Source organism: Ornithorhynchus anatinus, chromosome X1 (assembly GCF_004115215.2).
Source record: "Ornithorhynchus anatinus isolate Pmale09 chromosome X1, mOrnAna1.pri.v4, whole genome shotgun sequence".
In the NCBI taxonomy this organism is placed as follows: domain Eukaryota; kingdom Metazoa; phylum Chordata; class Mammalia; order Monotremata; family Ornithorhynchidae; genus Ornithorhynchus; species Ornithorhynchus anatinus.
The window spans coordinates 24,005,552-24,017,874 of record NC_041749.1 but is presented as its reverse complement, the minus strand read 5'-3'; positions in this window follow the sequence as shown (position 1 = coordinate 24,017,874).

Genomic DNA, 12,323 nt, shown 5'->3' with positions numbered 1-12,323 from the left:
TCTTGTCTTCCTTTAGACTATATTTCATGCTACTGCCCAGATCATCCTTCTTGAAACACTGCAGGACTGACATTTCTCCATTCCTCAAAAACCCCTTCACTGGTTAACCATCTCTCTCCATATCGAGCAAAAACTTCTCATCATTAGCTTCAAACCTAGTGTCTAGCAATTCCCATCTTACATATTGGCTCTCTTCACCCCTACCTCTGAACTCAAACTCCACAACCTCATTTTCTAACAGTACCTTACTCTCAAGTCTCCCACCTTTGACACCCGCCCCACTTATGCTATTCCACCAGTCAGAAATTCCCTCTCCCACCAAATCCACCAGATCACAGCTCTTCCCACTGTTAAAGAATTCTTAGAGTTCCACCTCCAAGTTGTTGGGTTTTTTTTTAATAGTATTTGTTAAGCAATTACTATGTGCAGGCACTGTACTGAACTTTGGGGTAGGTACAAATTAATCAGGTCGGACACAATCCCTGTCCCACATAAAGCTCATAATCTTAATCCCCATTTTTTAGATCAGATAAGTGAAGCACAGTTAAGTGACTTTCTCAGGGTCACACAGCACGCTTGTGGCTGAGCAAGGATTAGAACCCAGGTCCTTCTGACTGTGCTCTGTCCTCTAGACCATGCTGCTTCCCCAACTAATTCGCAATATCCCATCCATCTCAAACCAATAGTCACTATTAGGACCTTTGTATTTAATTTTTCTTCTTAGAATTATGCATTCATGCATATTCATTTGTATTGTCAATTATTCATTCATTTATTTCATCCTGATATATTAGTTATATCCTTGTTCACCCTCCTGCACCTATTATTTGTAAATCAATATTGCCTATGTCCTTCTTTAGATCAGAAACTAGTTTTGATGTTCTCTTCTTCCAACTGCTACAAGTACAGCCTTTCCACTAGATAGATGCTCAGTATATAGCTCTGACTGACTGACCAGTAAACTGCTGTAATGGAGTGTAGGGAAGACAACAATCTCTTTTCAAAATCAGAACATTTTATGTGGATTACTGGGGATGATTTTTCAGGCATATTTTAGACTATAATAATTTCATAAACATTAATGTGAACAATCTGAGCAAGTAGTAATCAGTCAGTGGAATGTAGCTATAGGTGGTTTTTGTAGAATGGAACACTTTTTTCCATTTAAAACCTACACATTTTTCATTTTTTATGCTCTTTGAGGTTCAGTGATACTGGATGGGGATAAAGGGTTTATAGGGTGGGAATGACAAGTCAAGGGAACTAAAGCTTTTATAAAGGTGACAGGTGGAAACTTTTCATAAAACTATGTTTAGCATGCATGGAAGAGAAAGTAAATGATAACTATCTGGCTAGGGATAGGCTGAGAGGGAGGCACAGAGCTACTGACTGCCTCAAGCAGCAGCAAGCAATAGGGCAGGTTTTTGAACCAATTAGGAGTCATATTGTGATTTCCCCATATCATAATTCAGTCTTTCCATGCTGAATTGCCACCAAGAGCAGAGGTATTTTATCTTCTCTATATTAGCTTACCAATGGGCCATATTATCATTGCCATAGAAAACTCTTCAACACGTTTGCCCCCTGTAGATGGGATTAAAATAACCAATGGTTTTATTAACCCATCCACCTGTGAACTGTCCACAAAGGCTCAATAAGATTGTATTTTAAGGTTGTTGCATTCCACATTATTTGTTGTAATTGTTCCAATTCTACCTGCATCCCCACAGCACTTATATACAAATTCATCTGTAATCTATTTCAAAGTTAATAATGTTGATATTTGTTAAGCGCTTACTATGTGCAGAGCACTGTTCTAAGCACTGGGGTAGATACAGGGTCATCAAGTTGTCCCACGTGAGGCTCACAGTTAATCCCCATTTTACAGATGAGGTAACTGAGGCACAGAGAAGTTGTGACTTACCCACAGTCACACAGCTGACAAGTGGCAGAGCAGGGATTCGAACTCAGTTGGTTTCCCTCTCTAGACAGTAAACACCTTGAAAACAGAGATCATGTCTACCAACTCCATTATCTTGTACACCTCCAAGAACTTAACGTTGTGCTCTGCACAGAGTAATTGCTCCATAGGTACCCTTGATCGACTGATTGATTGGTTAACTCATGGGGTCAAATCATACAAAAAGTCCTTTCAAAACTAGAATAATTTGGCTCTACCAACTTCTATACCCTCAGTCACAATTACAGGGCAACTGATGGTGACAGTACAAAGACAGGTTAAGGCAGGCTCCATTTTGCTACTTCTCTACAGGACACATGATATCACCCTGCATATGTCATTTGCACAAGTTTTCAACAATTCTCTCCCTAAGGTAATAAGGCCTCGAATCTGACTGCTGCTGGGCATCGGCACCTGTCATTTTGACATTTCATGTGTGCTTTAAAAAAGAGACTTTGGTTTAATATGAGAAAAGTAGGACATTGACAGGTTGTCAGAATATCTTGCATCACAAACCAACCTGCCAGCCAACCTGTTTCTGCTGTATTTCAAAGACTTCCTGGATGCAAACTTCCATAACCGATTGAAGAATTTCCCAAGAAGGAAGCTTCCAAAATCTTCCAATATATAAATTATATAATGTTCACCTGAAATGGATTTAGATTTCAAATAGCTAGTACTCATTTGTGTCACAGATCAAAAGTGTATCATGATTTCAGTATGAAAAGAATATGGTTGGCATTTACTGTTTCTATTGGCTGTTTATTTCCCTGGAATCAATGACTTTTCAAAGATGAATAGCCTTCTGAAATTCCAGAATCAATTGATGAATCAGTTATGCATTTACTAAAAAATAAAAAGAAACATAATGGTCTGTGAACCAGGGTTTGAACAGTTCTGGAAGAGTTCCTGAAACTACTGCTTGTATGACTCCTTTGGTAAATAAATTTTTAAACAGCTTTAGAGTGACAGTAAGTCTAAATGCAAGATATTACACAAACACGTATTTTAATTGATGTCCTCCTCAACACGCTTTTTAATCTTGAAGCTGAAGCCATTCAAAACATAGAAAGTCTTTGAAAATGAATTTAAAATGGCACTTACCCCAACAACTGGGGAATTCTAGGGAAGACACCCTTTCCTTTCCATGCAAAGTACTATCATACTGCTCCACACACTCACCATTTGCCATCTTGTCTGCATTAGCCTCCTTCCTGACCTCCCTGAATCCTATCTCTCCCTTTTCCAGTCCATCCCTTCCACCTGAAATAATTTCTTCTGAAAAATTGTTCAGACCATATCTCTCCTTCTCAAGGTGGCATGAGGAGTATACCACCTTCAAGTAAAAAAGAACTCTCTACCAGCAGCCCAACTCACGTATCTGCTCCTCTTACCTCAACCTACACTTTGTAAAAAAACAAAAAATATTGGTATTTGTTAAACGCTTACTTTGTGCCAAGCACTTTTCTAAGCACTGGGGTAGATAAAAGGTAATCAGGTTGTCCCATGTGGGGCTCACAGTCTTAATCCGTATTTTATCGATGAGGGAAGTGAGGCACAGAGAAGTTAAGTGACTCGATCTCATCTACCCCACCCCCACCTCCACACACACACACACAGAGTGATCCCTTGCCCGGATCTATCCTTTGTCCTGAAATTTCATCCCCCTTCATATGCAACAATTCACCATTCTCCAATAGACCTTCCCTGACTAAACTCTCACTTTTGCTAACACCCTCCTTTCTACATTGTCTATGCACTTTGCCATGTATCCCTTAAGCCCTATAATATGCACCCCAGTCCCATGGCATTTATGTACATATTCTCATCCTCTACTATTTCCCCTAGGTGCACTTTATTTTAATGTCTGTCTGCTTCTGTAGGCCATATGCTCCCTGTGGGCAGATGCCATGTCAACCTACTCTAATGCACTTACTTTCCCAAGCACTTAGCACAGGGCTGAGCACACAGGAAGTTTTCAGTAAATACAAATGATTGATTGTAGAACTCCTGCCCTCGCCCCCCCGCTCCCCCCAAAAAGCTATACTGGATCTGTTTCAATACTGTCTGAAATCTGCAAGCTTATAGAAGAAAAACACTTTCACAAAATCTTCCTCGACATACGAGATGCTGAGAAACGGCTACAGAATATCAAAGATGCTACCACTGTCACTCTCTTCAAGAAGAAAAATGAAGACATGATTGTAGCAAATATCGAGGCTTCTCTTTACCCTTTTTTTGCCAGAGAAACTGTAGCCAGAGAACTCCAGTATCGACTACTGAAGAATATCATTGATCCGAACGCTCTTGGAATTACAATGTGACTTTAGACACAGCATGACCCAGCAGACATGATCTTTGCAGCTCATCAGATATAGGAAAAGTGCAGGAAGTACCACCAAGACCTTTCAAAAACATTGACAGCATCATTAGATCTGCAATCTGAAAATAACTGAGGAAGTTTGGCTGACCTGAAAAGTTCATTAAGATTCTGAGGTGACTTAATGATGGCACGGTTTCCCATCTCCAAGGGATAAATTAAGGCTGTACAATAGTTAGACCTATTCAATCCTATTGTGCTGTGCTGAGTGAGGCAACAAAAACCTCGGGCAGATGTGTTACACTATTCTTTTGTTCCTCTGGGAAACTCTTCCAAATCAACAAACTTTGAACATCATCCAAATTCCTGGAGACAGTCATTAAAGAATTGCTGGGTGAAGGTGACTGCATCCTGGAGATGCTTGACTCTCTGAGCAGTTCCATCGGTATCACATATGGCCACCACCAAAGCTCCCAACTTCCTCAGGTTGTCCCCGAGTCAGTCCTTTCCTCAAATCTGCTAACTACTTTTGCCTCTGTAGGTCATCTCTGCCTCTGAGAGGTGTCAATAAATGCATCCTTATTGATCATCCTTATTATTTAAAAAGTCAAAACCTATGCTTTAGACCAGTCACCTGTTGGTATTAACAGTCTCTTTAGTGTGTGTTACATCTGAATCAAATTTATCACATGACCTTACAAATTAAAGCCACCAAAGAAGGTTTGAGTGGGATGTTTATTCCTACTACTAAAAGAGAGACATGCCATCAAACAGATTAAATAAAACTTCAAACTCTAAGTGAATTTCAACCAGAATAAAGCAATAGTTTTCAGTTTAACGATGGGCAAAAACAAAAAGCAAAGCAAGCACGCCTAACTTTATTTTTGCTCAGTTCATCTGAGTTCTCTAATGATCAGGCCACCCTGGTTACTCAGTGGGGCTGCAAACTACTCACAGGAAAGTTCTACTTCACAACACCTCAAAAAATAAGTCAGTGCCAGTTTTAGAGGCACACAATCCACATGATGGGAATTATTTATAGGTCATGGAAAAGCCTAAGTCAACTTGAGAGCCTTCTGGAAAACAGTATTTACAACACTTATTGATAGAATCCACTTCATTCAGACAGATTCTGTTTTCACTATTTCTCAGACATAGCATCAGTGAAATTCGGGTGACTCTTGCAGGTTATACTGTTCTACAGTCAAGAGAGATGGAATTTAGGCCAAGGACATAAAGGTAAATCCCTACTCTTCCATAGAGTGCTCTGAAACATTTAATGTTCTCACAGTTTTCTTTTTAAGGTCTTATCTGAAAGACCCATACATTCTAAATTGTGCACCATTCCATTTATCTAGCTTGGAAGGATGAATGACTGAGTTGATCCTGCTGAGATCTGAGTCAGGGCTTCCAGGGAGCCAGAATGCTTGAAACCAGATGCTTAGCCCATTAAGATCTCTTTCTACCTTCCAACATGGCAGAAGTAGTTAAATATGTCAATCGGTTTAAAAATCACCAATTTCATTCTCTTAGTAGTAGAAGTAACAGCATTTATTCATTCATTCATTGTATTTATTGAGTGCTTACTGTGTGCAGAGCACTGTAATAAGCGCATGGAAAGTACAGTTCAGCAACAGAAAGAGACACTCCCTACCCAACAATGGGCTCACAGTCTAGAAGAGACTGAAGTGAAGGCCTAGAGGAAGGGAAGTGACTTGCCCAAGGTCACACAGCAGACATGTGGCTGAGTCGGGATTAGAACCCATGACCCTCTGACTCCCAAGCAGATGGTCTATCCACTAAACCATCAGTAATATTTATTTAGCACATACTGTGTGTAGACCAGTGTACTGAGCCCTCAAGAAAGTACAGTGCAGTAGATTTGGTAGTCATGATCCTTGCCTACAGTGAGTACGCAATGAACAAATGGCAAAAAGACAATAAAATAAATTGCAGATAGGGGAAATAGAATATAAAGATATGTACATAACTGGTGTGTGGTTGGAGTGAGCATCAAAGTCTTTAAGGAGTACATAGGGAAGTGAATAGGAGATGCAGAGGGGAGGGTGGGAAGGGAAAAGAAGAGTTTAGTCACAAAAGGTCTATTGGAAGAGAGATGATTTTAGGAGGGTTTTGAAGGTGGGTTGAGTTGTGGACTATGGATTATGAAGTGGGAAATATTCAGCATCTACTGTGTGCAAAGCACTATAATAAGTGCTGGGAAGGAAATAAATGCCCAGATTAGATATAGACATGGTTTCAAAGAGCTCACAGTCTAAGAATAATGGAGGAAAAGAACTGGTGACAAGCAAATGAGAAAAGATAAAACAATAAAAACAGAAAAGCAACATAAAAATCATACAATGATAATGATGAATGTCTTCCCTTCTTCCTCCTCTCTGAGTTTGACAGTCCTTCACTCTCAATGTAAAAGAAAAAGTTGAGCTCATCCTTGAAATTTCAGGGAAATGAAATCCTTACTATGTACCAGGAATTGCACTAAGTACTGGAGAAAATATAAGATAATTAGGTTGGACACCATGCCTGTGCCATATAGGTTCACAATTTTAATCCCCAATTTATATATGAGGTGACTGATTCACAGAGAAGTTAAATGACTTGCCCTAAATCACACAACAATTGTGGAGAAGAGCCAGGATTATAACCCAGGATCTCTGAATTCAAGGCCCATGCTCTTTCCACAAGGCCATGCTGCTTCTCTTTTTATTGAAAGGTTAAAAAAAATTGATCATCAGAAAATCATCTTGGAGAAAAAGGGTTTCTTTTTCCTTTGCTTTAAATATATTTCCACAATGGGGACAAAAGAGAGTGCAATAAGAATATATAGACTTTAATTCTATGAAGGTGATCAAAACTGCAAATCTTCCTTTATATTATTACATTAATGTAGGATTTGGGTAAGCTTTTATAAAGATACCTCAGAAGTAGGATACATGTACTTCCCTGTTTCCTGGCTTTAATCTAGTTTAATTTTGGTTGGGGTGGGGGGGTGTAGGGGGGTACAGGTTTGTCTATTACACTCGATTCTGTGTTATACAACCACAGTGTTTGACTTTTCTTAGTGAACTGTGATATCTATGCTGATACTGATTCTTAGTTAAAAATGTTTAAAGCTCTCTAACTGCATCCATGAAAGTCCTCTGTAATGTTAGAACTTGAAGATTTAGATGTATTAGGGTGATGAAATTATTGATTTCTTCCAGCTTGAAATAGAAGCATTAAAACCTGAGATTTTTCAACAAACATACTATAAACTAACCAAGTGCCTTATCTCATTAACTAAGGACCTTTTAACTCTATGACCTTTACTTAAATAGAGCAATGAAAAGCTATATTCGGAAAACATGGTTAAAATATCTACTAAACCTCTACTCAAAATGGCCTTCCTAGGCTAAGTATGTCCATTTGTTCCTGATTACAGTATGGAAGGAAAATGAAACATGAATAAATAAGCAATAATGCATCTGACCTAGTGACCTCTTAGTAGTGCTCAGCACTTTCTGGAGATAGTGGGAATGTTTTAAAATTCCCAGAGCTTGTTTCCACTATACCAGTCAAACGGCGAATGAGAGGGAAGTAGGTAATATGGGGCTGAATCTTGACCTTCTGTGAGATCACACTTTCAACAAGTTTTCTCCATAAAGATAATAATAAAAATCTAAGGTTACCAAATATTGTCTCCCTCATTGCCAGGAAACTGTAGATGATGATCACTTCACCAGAAGTGCTTCAGAGTGCTTTGCTAATGAGAGGTAGAGGAATACTAATTCTTGAATTTTGGCAGCAAACCCTAGGGTTCATTCCCATTTATCATACAGTTTGCTATGTGCATCATTTTGGCTGCAGTGTCAGAAAAAAATGGTTTTGCATAAACTCAGAGCATGAGTCAGGACAACCATACTATAGTCCAAGTTTTCTGGCATGGAAAGTTCTTCAGGAACACAACTCCCACATTATAGACTGTACATAATTGTCCTTTTTCATATGATTCAACTGACAATAAACTTATCTTATTCTTATCCCCTCTAGATTGCAAGCTTGTTTTGTTGTCTTTAAGCATAACTCAAGCTGCCAAAGTGTTATTTTTCCTGCTAGACTCTAAGCTCATTTGAGCTTAGAATGTCTGTTATATTATTGTGTTGTATCTTAGTACAGTGCTCTGCATACAGCTCTCAATAAATACGATTGATTGATAGGTTGATTGGCCAGGGAATGTCTTTACCAAGTTTGTTATATTGCACTCTCTCAAGCAGTACAGTGCTCTGCACACAGGGCTGAATAAATGTGATTGATTGATTGATTATTCATGAGTAACTGAAATGACCAATATAGAGCTCACAGTTGTGACTGTGCAGTGTAAACAGAATGACTATCCCTTGTTGTGTTTCCATGTTGTTGACTTAGCTCTGTTTTTACATATGGTCCTTTGACTCACAATTATCCAGAAGATTATGCCCAAGAAAAGAAATTCATTTCCTGATCACAGTGTACCATATTCATCATTTTACTCTATGTGTGTCCCAGTTTTCAGCTGTATTGCTATGTTGTCTTAAACTGTTTTGTGTCCTTAAAATGATTCCTCTGTCCCCTGTCTTTGGTTTATTCCATTTCCTATCACCACACAGCAGCTATTTAGATATCCCATTTTCATAATTATCATTATCATCAGTATTTTTCCTCAGCGTTATTAGTGTTAGGATCAGAGGGTTCCTAACTCCATGAGATTAGGGGAGCAGCTACTGTTAGCCCACCCAACCTCTTAAACTTGAAATGAACCACTTAGGGTCAAGAGAGCAACTGCAACTCTTGCCCTCCGCTACCAGGAGATAGCTCCCATCCTGGCCCCTACGGTTGTGGTTTCTCCATCATTCTCTCCAGGTTCTCAGACTGGTTCATAGATTCTTCTGGTCCCTGTTCCTGGAATCTAGAATCGAAGCTATTTGGAACTCCTGTAGTGGTCATCCAGGGTGGACTAACTGGCCCAGAGCTTCCACTGTTGTTTTTGATGAGTGGCAGTGAGTGAGGGGCATCCCACCCCACCACCCATAAATGAACCCATAAGGCTTAGAGAGCTTCATTTGGCTCATTCTCACCACCTCTGAGTACTGGAGATGAAGAAGAGGAGGAAGAAAGGGAAGAAATGAAAAGGAAAGGTTATTGTAAGAGTTTTAATGCTAGTTACCATGGGCAGAATACTGACCTAGTCTCTGGGATTTTCACCCTTTCCTTTCAATCTCCTTTTCCTTATTTTCCCCATTCCCCCTTATCATTCTTTCTATCACCCAATCTTCTTCTCAACTCCCCTCTTTTTTTCCCTTTTCCCTTATTTTGTCCTCACACTCTTGGTATGCTTATGCATAAAACATTAAGGAATGAGAGATGGAAGAATTGATAGTGAAAGAGCAGCCAGAGAAATAGACAAGGCATCAGGTAAGTACCATGTTGACCTAATTAATAGCTTTATAACATTTCTATGTGGGATCCATAATCTTAATGAGAGAGAATGGAGGAATTTTATTCTCCACTTTAGTCAGTCAGTCATATTTACTGAGTGCATACTGTGTGCAGACCACTGTACTAGGTACTTGGGAGAGTACAATATAACAACAAACAGATACATTCCCTACCAAGGAAACTAAGGCAGAGAAAACTTAAGTGATTTGCTCAAGGTTATAGAGCAGGCAAGTGGCAAATCTGGGATTAGAGCTCAAGTCTGAATCTCATGCATGGGGTCTTTCCATTAGGTCCCATTGCTTATCTCTAGCTAAAGCCAGCTCCTTTAGCTGCAGCTTTTAAAAAAAAAGTATCTGTTAATCACTTACCATGTGTCAAACACTGGTCTAAGTGCTGGGATAGATATAAGGTTATCTAGACCATTTCCCACATGGGGCTGACAATCTTAGTAGGAGGGAGTAGGAATTAATGTCTATTTCACAGTTGAGGAAACTGAGGCACAAAGAAGTGAAGTTACTTTCCCAAGATCATACAGTAAGCAATAGGTAGAGATGAGATTAAAGCCCAGTCCTCTGACTCCCAGCCTCCCACTCTTTCCACTATATCATGGTCCTTTTGGAAACACTACAGCTGTGAGGACTGAAAGGATGACCATAGCAAGAAATCTGCCATTGTCTTTTCCCTCTCTCATCCTCATCTGTCCTGGTCCAGTCTCCATGGCTTTGGTAGCACCTGCCACCTTAATGAAACAAATTTTAAAAGAACACATAAAGCCAAGCATTGTCAAGTGGGTTGGATGAACCATTCAGGGTGGAAGGGGTGCACAAAAGGACAGGCTGGGTCAGGACATGGGGAGCAGAGCTGTGGGAGAAGCCAAGGAGTGAGGAAGCAATGAGGTTTTTCTGTCTACTAGCCAGGAAGGAACAACACAATTATTTTACTTATACTGAAGTAAAGTCAGTCCTGCCATACCATCCTGAGTTGTTTACATTCTAAAATAGATCCAAGATAAAGTGGCACCAAGATCATATTAAAAATACTTCACCAAATGTCTCCTTTTTATTTCATTTCCTCTACCGGATAATTTTCTTTACCATTTTATTTTTAAATGAAGAGGCATGGAAAGAGAGGGAGTTAAAAGAAGAGAAATAGTACCTAAGGAAATTGGACATATACCAACACAAGGGAGAATCGTGAAGTCTTTTGAAAAAAATGTGATGGACTGTTTGGTAAAACAGAGTGGGAAGAGTGAAAGACATATTTTTATTGGTTTATAAGTCACCTGTCTTGAAAAAAGTATTTATGTCAGCCTTACCCTCTGTCTCTGTGCAATTAAATTTTAGGTTATTGACATAGGTATGCAGCAGGGACCTATTTTATAAGAGGCATTTAATTGACTCATAGAGTGCCTGGGCATCTTTTTCTGATCTACCTCCACCTAGTTGAAGGTGTTGATATATAACCGATGCTAGTGAGCTGTGCTCTCTCTGATTGACACCTGTCAGTCATATAACTCAATCTGACATGGCCGAATGGTCTGCATTCCGGCTCCTGAATGGAGGGCTTGTCCCTGTGAGCCTCAAAATGCTGTGTCCCAGCTCTTTGTTGGGGCAGGGGGATTTACCTCAGGGAGCCTCACATAACCGTGAGCTTCCCAATCATGTTTTCTAGAGAGGTAGTCCCCACGAGCCTCACATACACCTGCGAGTCTCAGGTCATTGCAGCCCAGTTCTTTGAAGTGGGGTGAGGGGCCAGGGAGTTTGTTGTGTCTGCGACCGTAACTTCCTGCTCCCATAGCACCTGCCCCTTTAGTGGAACGAGTGAATGCTTAACAGGGGTCTAGGGTTGTTGAAGCCTAAACTTATTGCTTCTCTAGGGAAGAGATAGAAACACAGGGATCAAAGGGACTGAATTGAGACACTTCCACTGTCATTGCTGCCCCATATCTGGACAACTGAGAGGAGGCTCCAGGGGACTTCAGGGTGCTGTCATAATATCATTACCAGTGTCCCCCATAGAACAGAGAGGAGGAATGGAGGAGGGCATTGAGGCTATGCAGGAAGGAAATACAGATTGCAGATTGTCCCACCCTCCCTTTTCCCCAGCTCCACCCCCTTGTAGCTTGGCTGGCAACTGTGCAATTTATACCACCTACCCAGTTGATGGGGCACCAAGATAAAGTGGCTCCTTATTAAGTCATTTTATCATCTTTAGAGTCAAAATTGAGAGTTCTCTGGAAAAAGAAATATGCAGCCAGGGACACAAAAGAAAAGGCTTTAGGAGTATTTTCATTGAAGTAAATGTTTAAATTTGTTTTATTCATTTTTTTAAGGATTTTACACAAATGAATTAAACCCTGAGACTCAAGTTATGTGCAAAATACACAGGATTAAAATGAAGATGGAGAATCATTTGGGGTTATGACCATAGAATATTTGAAAATACTATGATATACTTTGCCAAAACTTCTACAATGTTTACCAGGATTATTTTAGGTCTAAAAGAGATTAAATACATTTCTCCAGGCCAGGAAAAATAAAATTTGATAGAAGGCCATTAATATTGTAT